This window comes from Anarhichas minor, unplaced genomic scaffold, assembly GCF_050575085.1.
Source record: "Anarhichas minor isolate MPS153535 unplaced genomic scaffold, ASM5057508v1 ptg000007l, whole genome shotgun sequence".
Taxonomy (NCBI): Eukaryota; Metazoa; Chordata; class Actinopteri; order Perciformes; family Anarhichadidae; genus Anarhichas; species Anarhichas minor.
The window spans coordinates 21,307,143-21,325,779 of NW_027466453.1; positions in this window are offsets into that span (position 1 = coordinate 21,307,143).

Sequence of the window (18,637 nt, forward strand, 5' to 3'; positions counted from 1 at the left end):
CAGAAGTGAACTGCAGTCAATGAGTCGCTGCCTGTAAAGGCCCCCTGAGGCCCCGCCCTCTGCTGCTGTACACAGCGATACCGCTTTATTTAAGGTGTATAAATACTGAACAGGGCAAATGTCCAAATTGCACCAAATTAGACAAAACACTCCTTGGCGTCCTCAGAAGAACACCCACCAAGTGTGACGTAGATCGGATGAAGGAATCTGGAGATATGAGAAGGACACACAGACACTTCTTGCTTTATGTTACCAATGATCGATACATGTACACGTATTGAACCTTCCAAGTTTTTGACATTTTTTGCAAAACATGATGTCCCAAAAAAGCTGAAGAAGCATCAGAGTGAAAGCAGATTCCTCGTTCCAGACTCCAGCCGGATGTTGAAAAGGTGTTAAGCTAATTGTACTCCTCCCTCCGTCTGTGGACAGTTTGTCTGCGGTGAGAACGACGGCCAAAGATAAACAGAAATTAGACGTTGTCAACACACATAATCTCACAGAAGCTGCTGCAGCGTTGATCTGATCCCTACGGAGCCCCTGAAGGGTCACGCTGGGACGTTTGTTTTGCATGTAAAGCTGTGGTCACAACCTGGAGCAGTCTGATGCACAATACAGTGTCTTAATGCAGCTCGGCTTTTATCCACGGCGTTGACGGTGAAGATGCATTTAAGTCACTAAGTAGTGAAATTGCCTCATTTAACGCGCTTGCTTCTTCTTTCCTTTTTTACTACAAGAGACTTAACAAGACAGACTGCTGCTGCATCATTTGTTTCCCATACACATGTTTACATATTCTCAGATCAGAGCCAGCCTCGCCTCTTATTGTACAAACACAAGAGCCAAGAGGAGCCGGGAAGCCGGGTTGTAAAAAGTCTATTTGAAAGCTATTACTGACACACTGCATCCCGCCCAGGAATATCCTTTCCCATCCTCAATAACTCCCCGTTTCTCTGGTGTCCTAATTTGCGGTGTGGGGATATTGCTTGTTTTCTCACTATAATAGGCCGAAGCAGAGGAGTAATGGCCGCACTGCTGTGGAGTTGCATTCCTTCTCCTCTCATCCTTCACTCATTATTCTTGCTGTGGTGTGTTGCAGCGAGGCCAAGTCGCCCTTCATTGCTGGTCAAATGGCTTCTCTCTCTCTCTCTCTCCCTCTCTCTCTCTCTGTCTCTCTCTCCCTCTCTGTCTCTCTCTCTCTCTGTCTCTCTCTCTCTCTCTCCCTCTCTGTCTCTCTCTGTCTCTCTCTCTCCCTCTCTGTCTCTCTCTCTCTCTCTCTCCCTCTCTGTCTCTCTCTCTCTCTCTCCCTCTCTGTCTCTCTCTGTCTCTCTCTCTCTCCCTCTCTGTCTCTCTCTGTCTCTCTCTCTCTGTCTCTCTCTCTCTCTCTGTCTCTCTCTCTCTCTCTCTCTCTCTGTCTCTCTCTCTCTCTCTCTCCCTCTCTGTCTCTCTCTCTCTCTCTCTCCCTCTCTGTCTATCTCCCTCTCTGTCTCTGTCTCTCTCTCTCTCCCTCCCTCTCTGTCTCTCTCTCTCCTCTCTCTCCCTCCCTCTGTCTCCCCCATCGTGGGAGTCGGTGATGGAGGGCAAATCTCTCGGGGAAACAGAATCTAGACCAAAGCCTTCCTGTGCGCCGGCCTCGTAATTAAATTGGCAGATTAAGTTCTCTCTTATTGTGGAGAGTTTAATGAATATTCTCTGTGCTTTAAGTCGCCCGGGTGACGTGAGCTCTGCTTTAGTTATCACTGTGACCCCGTCACACCTCAGCCCTCCCTCTGCTCACCGGCCCGGCACACCGAAGACCTTTTGACTTAATTGACCTGCGCTGTAGTGACACTTTAGTTTCAACTGATATCCAGCAACTCTGACTTGAAGATGTCAGCGATTGGGATTTCTTCCCAGAAGTATTCAATACCGTTGGATTCAGCATTTTTTGGATGCTAAAGAAACGTCAAGTTTCTGGTGAGGACGGACTGGAAAGGTCTGATAAAGTACTTGACAAACACCATCTTTGTCTTTGACGTTTTCTTGACATGTGACCTCTTGCTGTGGTGAATGTGACGGATGTCCTTCTCTCAGCACCAAGCGCAGAAGTCACATGATGTCCTACCGTCGAGGAACATCTCCAGGGAGGAGGTTGCGGTGGAAGGTTGGGCCGCCAAAGCGTGTGCGACTTTGATGGAGGTCCCCGTTGGTCTCTTTTAACCGTCACAGTCAAATGTTCATAACGTTATGTGGCAGATCAGATGAGGTGTTTCGGTGGGAGGACTTGTCGATAAAGACGCTTTGATATTAAGAATCCAAATCCAGGAAACAGGATTTGAGTTGACAGGTGTCAAAGCAGACCAGCAGGGTGAGATGTGTTTTACAGTAAATACTGTAAAACTAGAACTGTTTGTACCAACAGGAAATGATGCAACGAAAAGCATCAAACAAACTGTGGCCTTAGAATACACCTCCTATCAATCAAAAATAGACAAATAAATAAATATACAATTATGTATTTTTGATTCAGACATATTTCACATTTTGTTGTGTAGTTTTATTCTATTCTATATGTATGTTTCTTGTACATATTCTTTATAGTATTTTTTCAATTTCTTATTTGATTTTTCTTATTTTCTATATTTATAGATTTTTTTAGTATTTTAACATCTTTAAAATCCATTGTCTGTGAAAACCTACTCAGCAATAAATCTGATTCTGATTCTAATCAAATGTCGCTATTTCTTTGTTTTGTTTTCGGGGATCTTCCACAGTTTCTCTCCCGTTTAAAAATATATATTAAAATGTACTTTTAGGGTGTGAATGCGCTCCATAATAAAATCCTGCTGAAACACTTTACAGCTAATAAAAATAATGCAAACCGACTGTCACATTAGAGTCGTTCAGGCTGAGGACTTGTGAAGGTATAATCAGCGTTATGAGTTCACATCAGAGACAGAAACAACCCTGAACGGTGGGACAGAGGAAACAGGGTGACAGATGAGTGTGTTACCTGTCGCCCGGAGGAGCAGGACGACGGGTGGAGCAGAGCTGAGGGATATTTTGGGAACGCTCCTCTCACGACATCATGACTGTCGTCTTGACGGTTAGGCATTCATTAGGCTTGTCCAGCCGCTGCCCTGAACCCTTCCACAGAGGCAGTTAATATGTAATGTGATTTCCACTGTGTGAATACGATTATGCCGTGTGACAGACAGCGGAGGGCAGCATGCAAGGGCAGGATGCAGACAAACAGGGAGGAGGGTCGTGCATAATGAGGAGAGGGAGAACGGCCGGAGAGAGAAGAAGAACACCGACGCTGACGAGCAACGAGATCCGAGCAGCATCAGGAGAAAACACACAGAGTGTGTGTGTGTGTGTGTGTGTGTGTATCAGGGAGATGAAACAGGCAGCAGGATGTCCTGTGTGGCTGCTGAGATGGAGGCGGAGCACACTGAGCTGTTTGTCCTCCAGTTTAATAGACTCCAGACTGGAACACATCAGAGAGAGGCTGACAAAACCTGCACACACACACACACACACATCCATCTCAACGCTGCATGGAAAAGTGTTTTCCAGCACAGCTGATCGACTCATCGGGTCAAAAGAACGAGGTTTCACCGGATTCTACATGTATTCTGCCCATAATGGAGCTGAAATATGTCCAGTTGCAGATTTAGACGAGTTGCACAAACAAACTCAAGAGCTCTGCATAATCTTTTTCCAAATAACAAGAATGTTTAGCTTATTCATCATTATTTAACAACACTCTTCTGTCTTTAATTATTTCAGCATTCAGCACTAAAAACCAGAGCGTCAGTCTGTTTAAGATCTTCTCCCTCCAGCATCCAGTTCTTATTAGTTGTGTCAACGTTTTCTCACTTTTTACAAAACACTAAAGGGCCAGTGCAGAAATGGACTGTCATTTAAATCACTGTAGTGTTTCCGTTAGCTTAGAACGAGCCCTTCATATGGACGTATGGAGCAGGTCCTCCTCACAGAGTCCGCTGTGTTGCACCACCATGTTTCTACGGTAGCCCAGAACGGACAAACCAAACACTGGCTCTTCCGTGTCTTTACATTACCTGAATGCCACCGTAGTTCCCTACGCTCTTGTTCTTCTCTACACTCATATTTCTTTCAAAATCGGGTACCATGAGGGGGGCACTAGGAACCTGTGATACGATCACAAGCGTTCACTCAAGATCTGGAGACGCATGTTAATGCCGCGAGTGTGTTTCATGTGTACAACTAACTTAAAGAGCATCAATGCATTCAGCATCACACTGCGTGTGTGTTCGGGGGATTGACTTTGCAGAATAATCCTCGTCACTGCTTGGAAATATTGTCGAGCTCCGTCAAAGCACGGAGCCTCGTCTGCCATTTGAAATAAATGGCGAATTCCTTGACCACCTGCCGCTGTGAGTCCTGAGTCTGCAGGAATGATTCCCGTCTGTTGTCCCTGGTTCAGCTGAGGGGAGTTTGAGGTGAAACAGAATCCAGCAGACGCCTCTCATCCTTCGTCTGCAGACCTCGCGTTTCTGCCATTTCCTGAATGACTAATCAGCCCCCACCACACTTTTTGCTTGTTAATTATTTGATTTGTCCCAACGACGTAGCCCCAATCTGCTGATCCAATTTCGTCGAAAATGTTGTGAAATGATTCGTCTCTCCATGGCAACCTAAAACCTCACTAATCACGCTGATTGTCGTGAGGGATGCGCGTGCAGCTCCATCTGAAACATTTAAAAACAGAAAATCACGGTGCAGCTCTCGTCAGATCGACCCAGCTGCATTATTCAGGAGCACCGATGTGTTCTCCGTGTTCTGCTGCAGCTGAAGTCGTGGATTCATTCGGCGTCATCGGTTCCACGCAGCAGAAGTTAGAGAGCCTGAATGTTCCCACATAAATCACACGGTGTTATGAGTGGAAACGGCTCGGGCAGAGTTGAGCAACTGTGGTGAACGCCGAGCAAAATAAATCATTTATCACCTCTAACTGCACCAGTGAGCCGTGCAGCGGTGAAATAGAGGAGGTGGGCCCCGGGAGTGCTTTGTCACCGAGCACAAGAAACCAGCTCCAGTCTACCCGCGCTGGACCGACACTTAAAGGCTATGAGTCGCGATGCAAATGAAGGTTGTGAGTCAGGCGCTGAGATGAAGGTACGTGGGTTGATGGAAGTGCGTGTCTGAGCCGCCACTGTGATCTGAAGAAGTGGTGATCAGCCCCGCTCAGAGGGGAACTCATCTGGTCTGTTATTTGACTCCAGCAGCAACGTGTAGAAGGTATTTATCCCCGTTAACACGTTGGTACCATTGTCAGCGCTCTTGAGTGAAACCAATTTGCTGCGGCGGGCCGGCGTCGCAGTGGAATTGGTTTCAATTAAGGCTGCTGAAGGTGTCAAAAGTTATTTCTCGGAGGTCATCAGCATGGAAATGAAATTCCCACTGTGGCTTCTTTTGTAATCTGCTTATTTCAGAACATATGCAGCAGCTCTAATTCTATTTATTTAATTTTAATAAAACAGAACAGTCCCTGACATAAGACCTCAGAAGGCAAGGCAGACAAATAATACCAATAATAATGGTGAAAATAATCTGGAGAGTAGTGACTTAATATCTAAATATATATACACATAGAATACAATTAATACATTTTAATATATATAAATAAAAAAATATTATACACAAAGTATACTATATATATATATATATATATATATATATATATATATATATATATATATATATATATAAATTAAGTAAAATAGAATAAAATAAAATAAACAAATAGAAATAAAATAATTACATAAATGCAAATAATGAAAGAAACAGACTTTTACAATTGCGTTTGTATCTGAGCAGGATTACTTAGAGATGAACAGAGTGATACTAGTCCTGGTAGTACATCACAGTTCTGTTAACACAACACATCTCTCATTGTTCAAACCTCTAAAGGTGTAACACCGGTCCACCTTCGTATGAAGGAGTACATTATGCCCATTAACGAACCTGTTTCTGCAAACACTGAGTTATAGTTGGTGGTTTTGCACCTTCCAGTTCACAGTTATCATCCTGGCAGTCATTAAAGGTATCTGCATATATACCTCAGATCTGTGTCACCGAAGTCATATTCAGCAGCTCTATGCGCCGACAGAGCATTGTGTTTACCATGAAATCTCACATTTCACATGATTTTCAGTCAACATGTTCTGCTCTCTTTGTTCTCTCCTGAGAGGAATAAAAACAACAACAAAAGAAACAGTCAGCAGCTTCCTCGGCGTACTCATTTCCCTCGGATATATCTGAGGGGTCAGACGGTGCGGCAGATTTATGGCTCCCTAGACTTCGCAGTGACCAATCTGATTCAGCAGATAATTGCTGAGTATGAGGTGTTATCAAGTGGACAAGCGAGGCGCCTTGATTTATTACCCAGATTCTCAGGTTAACTTCATCAGGCGAGCCGTCAGAGGGACGGTGTCGTCTGCTAAAACTGTGCAGGAAGTAACTGCTGCCCGGGGACGCTGTTCAGCTCTCACTGGTTGTAAAGCAATTAATTGTATGGATGCACGCCAGACTGCAAAAAAACAAGTAGAATTTCATCGTAACAACAAAAAATAAAGCTGTGGTCTCTGTAAAGTCTGAAGGAACATGACACCGACGTCACACCGTCTGATTGGTGATTGGCTTTAAGCGGCACAATCAGCGGAAAGAAATCTGTAGAATCAATTATCCTTCATTGTGTGATCTGGTGACACGGCGTGGCGTCGGTGCTGTCAGCTTGAGTAAAAATGGATTCATTCGGGAATTAATTACATCCAACAGAATAATATGTCAACAGATAGTTCAGCCTTAACTAACCAACAGAAGATGTATTTGACCTGCGCGGTGCACCACAAGATAACACTCAATTATACGTTTGTATTAATCACATACGTGCACTGTTAGCACTGTTAGCACTGTTAGCTGCTAGCAGCCGTCTCAGCCAACGGCATGTTGAGAGCCGTGTGAAGGGAACAGATACGCTCTGAACTTCGTATTGAGCTCCTTAAATAAAGATAACGGCATTCTCATGTTGCCATCATCATTATCGTCGGGGTGCAATTTAAAAAAAACTTCACTCACTTCAACTCAAACACACAGACACTTAAACTCTTTTAAAAAAGTGAGGTCCCTGAAAGCGACGGTACTTTACACACTGTATGTGATGAACAAACCTTTACAAACCTTTACATCTCTTAAATCTTTCGACCGTGACGCACCAAGAGAGCTTAGACTTTTGGCAAAGCTGTTAAATGAGAACAGAAAATATTTGCAATCCTGATCTTCATTTGAATTCACAATAATAAGCCATAATTCTCAGACTTGTCGTCACATTTTGCAGAATTGATCTGTGCAAAGAGTTGTAGTCGTTTATATGGAACAGGTTTCATCTGGAATCATTTTGCAACCAGTTGTAGGAAACATTTATTAAAGATTTTAAACGTTTATCCGTCCCAAAGATTTATCAGCTCTTCTGTTTTCTGGCCCGACTTTTCAACAAATTTGAGAAATCCTGCAGACTGACGGACAGACGGGACTGAAAACGTGAGTAAACTCTTCAGTGTTGATCAGTTTGTAGGTTTCAGACAGAACAGAGAATAAAACCTCGACGTCAGGACGTATATTTACACTCTCGTGTGTGCGTTTGCCGAATGGAGACGAGGAGGTCTGAAGGGAACGGATGTTGTGTGGGCGGAGAATGACATCAGCGGTCTTTTCAAGGGCATCCCAAGGTAAGCGGGGAGCTCTCACTCCTCCGTGCATCGCGGCTCCGTTTTGCCACAGGCCACGACGGAGTGCTCTCTCACCATCATCCCTCTGCCTCCACTGTGACGACAGGCTCTTTAAAACGACACCCACAGGGGCCCAAAGATGACTGCTGGCATGTGATTGGCTCTGCCGGGCTGCCCGGTTGCTATGGAGGAGCTGGAGAGGTTTTTTTTTTTTTTTAAAGCAGATTTTCATACGTCTGGAGAGGATGTAGTGACGCCTACACGGCAGGACTGGTAGGTGATTTGTCACATGTGTCTTAAATTAGAGGCAGATCAGATGAAAGTTTAATGAATTTTAATGATCGCTGTGAGGAAAATGGGTCACTTCAGCTGCAAATAGTCATAAAATACTGCAAAGATATATATTATATATATTTATTAAGAAGCAAACAGAGCTTTCTATTGGGAGGATGTTCGGAGCGTTAAAGAGGTGCGCAGAGAAATATCACAACCTGTTGACAAAGATAAAATGATTGATAAATATAATGTAGCCTCTAGAAATAATAAACAATCTACATTTAATGAAAAGTTTATATTTTATATTAAATAAGATCTGAAAATGGATAAAACGACAAATGAAAATATTATATTCCAGTAATGTCCTTGATAGATTCTTGATAGTTTATGAAAATGTTGTTATATGATGTAAAAATGTTTGAGAAAGAAAATTCTAGCTGCTTTTTCAGTTGGAATAACTCAGTAAATATTGCTTTGGTAACATCTTTTCTACAAAGAGATCTGACTTTAACGACATTATGTTTGATTTATGACGTGCTAACATACTTTTAGGAAGTAAAAACAGCTAAATTATCATAATTGTTTTTACACATTAATGCAGAGGAGATGCAGGTTTCTTCAGCCCTGAGTAGTGTCTGCAGTCTTCCTCACAAGCTGCATACAATCACCAGAGAGGTGGAGCTTTGAATGAAACCTGAGAGGCCAAATAAAAGGGGGGGGGGGGGGGACACTGGCTGACTTTCCATCATGTCCAACAAAATGTGTCGTTAAAATCTTGATCCCACAAAATAAAACTGAGTCATCACATTATCTGGTTGTCAGTTGGTTAACAGTTCTCAGCCGTGAAGTTTCTTTCTAGTTTACATTCGCCGTTAATAACGTAACACATCGTGTGTCTCCTTGAGGAAAGTTGTGAATGCATTTCCTGTCGTTTTTTTCCCATCATGCATCGTTTACATCCGTGTTTAACAGCTTGCAGTCGTCTTCTTCACTGCAGGTTTTGTGGAGCCTTTTTAAAACGCGCTGGTGTTGTGAGTGAATTCATCACAAGATTTACACCGTATATGCATCGTGTTTTATACACTATCTCCCTTTGTGTGCATGTGTATACACACTCTGTCTCTGTTATGTATGGGATCTCTCGACAGTCCCGCTACTGGTGTGTGTCTCTCAGGGGAACCATCTTTGAATAAGTAATGTTTACTAGTACTGGGAGGTAAACAGACAGCCGGCCTCCTGTCCAATAACTCCAACAGAATTCCAATACAAATGTTATTTCAGTACAAAAGAAGAAGAACAATAGTGCGACATGCTGGAAACGGCTCCATTATTCTCAGAAACGAGCCGGCGGTGGAGAGCTAGCTGAGAAAATAAAGAGTCTGATTATTTTCTTCATGTACACTTTGGTGGAAACTATCAATGTAGGAAGATTCATTATGTTTGGAAGGTTTTAGAAAATAACAAAAAGTTAGTCAGCTTTTCCACTGCTGGAATCCAGAGTTGTGGACGTGAGATTTCAGACTGAAGTCGTCATAAAAACGGGGACTTGCCTTTGACTTGTCTGTCTATTAAAAGTCCAATTCGGGAACAGGTGGTCAATAAAGCCTCGGGCGTACTCCCAGAAAAAGATGCGTATAACGGACCACCGTGGACACCATCAGGGATGCATAGTCGTTCTGTTCATCTTGGCTCAACTTGGACGACGTGTTCCACGTACCTCCAGTAGATCGCTACGCTACGCTACGCTACGCTACGCTACCACTTGTAGCGAAGTGGCAGCGCGGACAAGTCGGGTCTCACCAAATGGCGAGATCATTTGTAAGTCATGAAGAAAGCAGCAACAACGCCATTCTTGCTTTTTGTCCTTTTATGACACGTAGTCTGTACTGACTGCAATGTAAATGCACACTCGTGAATATGCTAAAATCATATAATAAAATAAAAAGTGACGTCGTACAAAAGGTGAGGAAGACTACTTATGGTGGGTCGACTTTCAACCAAGAGACCAGGGTTCGTGTCCCAAAGCGTTGTTTTGAAGTTATGAGTGATGTTTATGACGTGTTATGTTACGTTGTTTACGTTTTACTTTCCTTACATAATTATCTTAAGCCCAATCATAATGTTTTGTTGCCTATAACCTGAACCTAACTGTGAATATATACAGTATATATGTATATATGTGTATTTGCTCTGAACACGACCATCTCCGTTAACTACACCTTACTTCTCATGTGTTCTATACTCGAGTTTCATGCACCGATGCTGCAGAAACATTTGTAGAAACCGCTGCTTCGGACATAAAACAACATTGTCCATTATTGATGTTGTTGTTCTTCAACGGGGCGGTGAGACCGGTGGGGGTGCACGTGGAGGATGAACCCGCAGAGAAAGAAAGAACAACGGCTGCACCCTCGTTCCAGTCAGCATTCTGAGACCTGAAAGATTTACCTCCTTATCCCCGAAACACTGCTGATCATGTTCGCACTGACTTTGAGCTTGTTGCCAACATTCTGGACACTTTCAAAAGTATCTTCATCGTCTGGAAACGAGATATCCTCAGAAACTAAACTCTCGCTCCGCCGCTACACTCCGATCCTCCACCTTGTAAAATCCTTTATACTTGTTGATTATCTGCTAATTAGAGAGCAAATGTTGCCTGAGACACGGAGGCGGTAAATACGGACAGTGGAGCCATGCATGTGGAATTGATTTGCTGCTCTCAATTTCCAAAGGATAACAGCGGAGATGAATTATTCAGAAAGTCTGCACCTCTCACTGGACGGCTGACCTTTAAGGAGGACCTTAGCTGCGCTTGTTAGTACCTGACTGATAAACTCGGAGCGTTCAGGCCTCCACAAATCACTGAAATGTGGATTATGAGAGAATTTTTCTGGAGTCAGATCGGCCTTATTCTCCTCTTGGCAGGTCGTGGAAAAACTCAGATTCGCCGTGAAAATCCGCATCGCCATGACTGACATATCACATTAGATCCGACTGATTGTAAACTCATTACTGGAGATGCAAATTGAGGCACATGGAATGAATTTATCATTTCGGTTACGCCTGGAGATTCAGAGCGGCAGAATACGTTCACAAATGAAGCCGCGCCGTCGCTTGTGTTTAGACCTCCGGACATTGATCCACAGGCGGAAACTCATCTATACCTGAAGACAATGTTCCAACAATACCTTACAGACTCACTTTCAAGCTGTCGTTGGAAACAAACTCAGCACTTAACTTGGACTCATTTGTGTGTTTTTATGTTGAAGCGGCTTGTTATTTTATCCCATTAAATCCCCAGTAAGGTCAATATGGATTTTATTGTTCAATAGCTCCTCCATTACGGCTCTATTCTAACACCATGCAGCACACACACACACACACACACAAAAAACGAAAGTGTTTCTCTCTAGATAGCCTCGATTGCAATATTCCAACCATCAATCTGAAAGAGAATAAAACATTTGCCCACTACACACGGTTTCCTTTCCAAGTATGATTCCCAGACTGCTGGATGTATAAATCGTCTTCCTTTCATGCATTTTTCACAAAGACGAAAGGGATCCAAAGGCCGGTGGTACTTTGATCGCTCGCCGGTTTGTTTGTTTGTTTGTTTGCTTTTCTGAAGCGTGAATCTCTATTTTTCCCTCTTTTGCTTTGAATTGATAAACCATCTGCTCCCGTGACAGTTCAGAGCAGAGTGTCATCCACGGCAGCGCTCACATTCTCACAGATGCTGCTGTCAGAGAGCCAGACGGAGAGCCAGAGACATGTCCTGCTGCACGCTGTGTGTGTGTGTGTGTGTGTGTGTGTGTTAGGGGTGTTTACCAGAGAACAGTTACAGGCATCTTGTGAGTGGATCATGGATGGGTTTACTGAACGGGTCCTCCGGGCTCAGGCACAGGGCTCCAAAGTGTCACGGGCCCCCCTGGCCTTCGCCTACAAAATGTCAATTCATGAGACGCTGACCGACCACGAAGAGACTCCAAATGACCACTAAGGCACATAAAAGGACTACAAATAGACACAAAGAGATGGATAACGACTACAAAGAGACACACAATAACCGCAATGACGCACAGAATGACCAGAAAGAGACGACTCAACTGCAAAGACACATACATATCTACAATAAGGGGCAAAACAAAGACACAAAACGACCGAAAAACACACAGAATGACCACAAATACACATAAAACCATGAAAGATGCCTAACGACTACAAAGAGACACAAAATATTTACAAAAGAGGCAAAGCAATGACCACAAAGAGACGATAAACAACTATTATGTCTGTGTGACTCCAACCACGAAGAGACTCAAAATTATAACAAAAAACACAATCGGAGACCAAACCACCACAAAGAGACACAGCAGACCACAAGAAGGGGATACACAACTACACATCTGCGTGCCCGTGTGTGACACATACTGACCACGGAGAGACTCAAAATGACGCCAATGAGACGCATCAACATGTCATCAACTGCAAAGACACAACAAATAACTACGAAAGGGGGCAAAACAACCTCAAAATTACACAATTTTGAAGACATATAAACGTGAAAGATGCCTGACGACTACTGAGACACAAAAGAGGCGAAACAACTCTAAATTCTGTGTCTCATGTTTGACTCCCACCACGGAGAGACTCGCAATGACGACAAAGAATCGAAAACAAGAACAAAGACACTCACAATAAACACAACCACAAAGAGACGCCAAATGACCACAAACAGACCACAAAGCCCAAAACGACTTCAGACACAAAACAACAACCGAAGGAGGCTAAACAACTACAAAGTCTCTGTGTTCTTGCTCCTCTGTGTGTCTCATAATTATCATAATAATAGAAACTGAATTCAAACTAAAAAGCAGGAGCAGACTGTAAAATACAACGCTAACGCGGCTAATACTCTGCACCCCGTCTATTAGATAATCCATCATGTCCAGAGAATATACAGCATAATACTGTATGTAGAACGTAAAGTACAGGAAATAAACAGAGACTGTGTGTATGTTAATCACACTTAATTCATGAGATTTCAATTTACGTGAAAACATCTCCATTAGAGCATGAAACCTGTTAAAGAAATGTTACCGTACCTAACATGGCAGATAAAATAACTTCTTTCAATAAACCTCTCTTTGTTGTGTTTCAGTGGCAGAACCTCGTGTGAGGAAAAGGCCGTTCTCTAACACATCGAGGGTCTAATCAAGGTTGTCAGGATTGTGCGTTGCTGGTTTGATGTTTATTTCATTTGACTGAAGTCAGAGTCTCCGTGCTGCCGCTTCATTACACCTCCTGACATGAGAAATTGTATTTTTCAGAGGCTGAAAAAACATGATTTTTCAAAGCCCCCTTGTGCACACTGCCCCCCCCCCCCCCCCCCCGCACACACACCTTCTAAAATATTCTACACAGAATCACAGACATTCTGGGTGTTGTATTTCCTCCTCAGTCATGCGAGAAGTGAAAATGCAAAGAGACGAAGAGAGATGAAGACAAAAAGAAGGAATACCCGCCGCCCTCAGCATCCCCTCTCGTAGTGTAAATGATTTGTTTTTAAATGCTGTTGAGCTGCAACGTGTTTGTGTGAATTGACAAACGGATGTTTGGACGAAGGAGAGGCAGAGTTATATGTTCCAGCATGCTGGAAGCCACGAGAGTGTTGCTGCTGCATTCCGGGTTAACTCCGATGTGAAACACAATCGGCTTCCCTTTTCTTCTATTATTCAACTGCCTTCCTTTGAGATTTGGCTTATGTATGATTGAACAGGGCTTCATTTTAGATTGGATTTTCTGACAAGAGCACTTGCTATTTTAAGCCCCAACTTCTGTCGGACCAAAGGAGCGTAAGACACCCGATCGGCTGGTGAATGACACGGTTAATACGCACGGTCACCTGAAGAGGAGGCGGCCGGAGGGTCGATCGATGCAAACCTTAGCGTGTGTAAATATGCATGTCAACGGGACTGTGATACATACAGGGAAAGGAACATGTTTGGCATCACGTGGTTATTGATTAAAGCTGAGGTGAAGTGTGTGGGGGGGGGGGGAAGGTCCATGTTAACCATTCATTTTGTTGTAGTTTTATGTAAAAAGAAGAATAATCAAGTTTGTATCATGTCTTGACTGTGATGTGCTGCTTCCCAAAGAAATGCAACACAGTAGATGGTTCCCTTTAACAATGTTTATCTTTATTATATTTAGAAAAAGAACAATATTTCATCAGGAACCAGGACCAGACCTCCAAGCCAGACTCAACAAAATACACTAAGCAAGGAAATGTATCACAAACACATTATCAAGGGTCAAAGAAACATTCAAAGTAATGAACATACACAATTATGGCAACAAAAAACAGTCAAGTTGAAAATAAGATTCAAATCTTAAAATAAGAACAACTGGAGAGTAAGTTAACGACCTGAAAGCTGATTAAAAACACAATTCTTTCAAATTCTTCTTTATGGGTTTCCACTATATGATGGCACATTAAAGCGGTGTTTTGTATATTTTTGGCTGCTTAGAGGCGGCACAATAAACAGAACATTAACATATTACAAGCTTACACACTGGCTGAAATGTCCGGGTTGCTGCTGGGATCGGCTGCAGCCCTTCCTGTGAAGGAGAAGTGTTTACAGATGATAAATGCATGGAAGCCCTTTAGAAACTGATCTAAAAACACACAAACAAACATTATTATCCGGTTTTCATGCAGCGCTGCAGGTAGAAGCAGAAATAATTAGATTTCTGACAGTGAACTCAGGGTTTTCAATGCTGGTGGAGAGCTTGCATCATCGCAATTGATTCAACGTCAAAATGTTTTCCGTGTTTACAAAAACAGCAAAAATGAGGAGGATGAGGTAAAAGGGAAGCAACGGCCAGCTTTGTTGAAATGTTGAAAACGAGTATTGAACCAACAACTAAGCTTTTATTCAGACCACATATCATGTATTTCCTTCACAAAATGTCTCACAGGCCGTCTGAGGAACATCATCATCATCATGAAGCAGAGACTCTTTGCTCTCTCAGTGATTTCAGAACATTCCCCCAATGTTCACTGAAAGTTTCCTACATACGACTCATTGACGATTTCCTCCCAAAAGAAGAGAGAAAGAGAACGAGAACCCACCGCTTGGATTTCCTCAAACTGCAAAAACAGTCTGAATGTTTAACACACCTGCATGCAGACGGTCTGCAGAGCTCTTGTGCAGCGTTTCATGTTTCGCTCCGTGTCGCTGTTTGTTTTCTGAGACTTTACGGCACAGATGTGATGCATTAACGTCATATAAGAGACTGTGCATGTCCCTCTGTATTAACCTGCAGCATGAAACATAAACACTGAGGTTTGTATAAACGTACGACCACAGTATGTTAATATTCAGAAGCACACTGGCCACCATGAAAAGGAGGAGATGGAGCGATAAAAATACACATGTTGTGTTAAGCTTTTATTAAAAAAGGAGATACAAGCCGGCCATCAGGGCTCATGATAGGATTTAGAAATGAAATTAGTCAAATCAGTCAGAGTTTTAATAAGATATTTCCCCCCAAACTATAGAAAATACTCAAATGATTGTTGTTGTTTCACAGTGAGCCAATAAAAAAAACGTTTCGCTGAAAAAAGACTTAATTGCAAGAGAATGGAAGTAATCAAATACCCCAAATGTGAATTTTAGTCCAGAATATGCGTGTTCTCCTCGCTATCAGCAGCTTTAATTCACCCACAGGACTTTCATAAACACAGTACATTTGGAAGATGGAAGTCATATTTGGCTCAATAGTCTCATGCTGCTCCACTTTCTATTTTCTATTGTTTCTCCCTGGAACACAAGCTGCAGAGGCTGATTTTAGCAGAAGAATCCGGCAAAATCTCAATTGGTAGATTCAGAATATCATTTTTTCACCTGCTGGCTGACATGAAAGTAATTGGAACCGTGAAGTAAGAAATGTGGAGTCTTTCAATCCTAACCTGTAATCATCATCATCATATAAACAACGTTCAGCCTGCTGGTTTAGTTTTTTCCAATTTGCTGAATATGTGGAATCATTTGGAAACCGCTTCAATGAGAAAACTGTGTTGAGAAGCAGACGATGAAAAGCTTTAGTGAGGAGTCGACCGCCTGAGGAGGCAGAAGGTGAGGTTTTGTTTTCAAACTTCCTCTTGGTCCCAAATTTGATTTGTACCTGAAACTTGGAAAATAATTCCTCTTGACCTCCCATTAGCCTTCAGTCCAGTGTGATGGTCATCAGCTATGATGGTTTGTCCCTCTGTCTCTCCATAACGAGTGGACGGAGGAGATTTTTGAAGAAATTAATGTATTCAGTTATTAAAATAAAAGAAATTTGTGGTATTTTAAGTCTCCAGTTTTTAACGACAGTGGAGTGAAAGCAGGAAGTGAGGGACAGAGGTTATTACAACACATTAATAAACAGTTGTATGAAGAGCAAGGAAGTCAAACAAACAGGACTGTCATCAGGATACTGCTGTTCGTGTCAGAAGTTTATTTTGAAAAGACACTGCATGCACATAACAAGTGGAAAACTGTGTTTCCTGTGAACATGGAAGTTTATTCTGAAACGACACTGAATAAAAATAACAAGTGGAAACTGCATGATACCTGTGTAAAGAGAAGCTTATTTTGAAACGACACTACATGTAAAAAGCTAAAATTGTGCGTTTCCTGTAAACACGGAAGTTTATTTTGAAAATAAACCATGCATGTAACGCTCGGAAACTGACATGACAACCCTGACACGTCCAAACTGACACTAGAGGGGTAGATAGAGCGTCATAGTTTGAAGCTGAGGGCCACTGACCAACCGTTGGCATTTCTTGAGTTGGGAGTGAGAATGTTTTGTTTTAAACTCTAAACCAGAGGATGAATTCTAATGATTCTTTACCTCCTGACGACGCTAATAAACATCCATATTTGTTGGTGAGATTGGTGTAAACGGAATACTCCATCGAATTACAATTTTTTGACTGCTCTAAAAGGTTTATAACTTCCTCTCTTGTTGAGGATGGCTGCTGTGTTCAGCAATTCCAAAGGATTCCAATGGTGGTCCAGAGACAGCAAAATTTAAAAAAAAACAAAAACAAACATAACAATGTTCATAGAAATTTTTCGAAAAGCTCCTGCAGCAACATCCCCTTCTCTGGTATTGATCCACATGTTCAGTATGTTCCGATCAATTGTTGTTGCACCAATACCTCACTAAATGGTAACTTCTGTTCATTGGCTGCAAAAAAACAAACATAATCCAAGATGGGGACCAGAAAGCAATGGGTGACGTCACGATGACTGCGTCCACTTCTTGTATACAATCAATGGTTCCCACTTTCTATGTGGGTTTCAAGGCCCTGCCCTTGTTGGGTCACCAGCTACTATCACACTTGATAAGAACTTACTTGATTGTTCTTGTTTTAAACTAAGAAGCGACATGAGGACATCACAACAGAGTAAATCACTGCGGGTTAAATACACCCTCTGGAATCACAGCCGATATCTTTTAATCCAACCTGGCAAATGACCAAAGAGAAAAGGGGGAAAACACGGCGGGAAGCGCTTTTCATTTTAGATAGTCATCTTCTCTCTATTTGAAGTGACTAAAGATTGTCACCCTCATTCTGCAGCCGTCACTTGTCAAACACCTCCTCCACGCCCTCACACTTGCTGTGTACTTGTATTTTTTTTCCTGGAGGGGTTTGTCGAGCGGCCCCGTCAAATCCTGCCCCCCCCCCCCCAGAGGACGCTCGGGTGCTGGCATGTTGACAAGAGCAGCTGCCTCAGTCAACCCTGAGCACTGATAAGAAGCAGCACATCTAAAGACTGAATAATGGCCTGCTGTCCTCGCGCCTGCAGATCACTCCCATGCTGCAGGACAGCAGGGGATAGGCAATCAGCGCTGAATCTCCGGGCAAACGGAAAAAAAAAAATCTGAGAAAGTGGTTCATGCAGTCGACGGGAGAAGGAAGGATGATGTGTTTACATTTACTGCACAACTGGAATCAGGCGGCAACCTCTCACTAATGACCACCAGGGGGCGACTCCTCTGGTTGTATAGAAGTCTATGAGAAAATGACTCTACTTCTCTCTTGATTTATTACCTCAGTAAACATTGTAAACATGAGTTTATGGTCTCAATCTCTAGTTTAGAGTCTTCTTCAATACAGCATGATGTTCATTTAGTAAACTATGGTCCATTTAGAGTCAAACAGACCATAAAGCAGGGGATGCTTTAGGGCGGGGCTACACGGTGATTGACAGGTCTCTACCAGAGTCTCTACGTCACTCCTCCGTCATATAAACATGGTCACCTCCGTTCACTGGTTGCAGAAAACCAAGAGGTGATGCCCAAAATCCAAGAGGGCAACAGCCAAAAAAACAAACAGCCCCGGACTTTCGAGTCAAATAGACCATAAAGCAGAGTATGCTTTAGGGAGGGGCTACCTTGTGATGGACAGGTGGCTACCACACCGTTGTCCTGTCTGGGAGTTGTCCACATTTTTGTCTTACAACTTTAACCCTTTCACTGTGTTTTCAGTTCGTGAGAGTTAATTGTTACATTTTGGTCGCCTAAAAATGTTTTATTCATGTTGT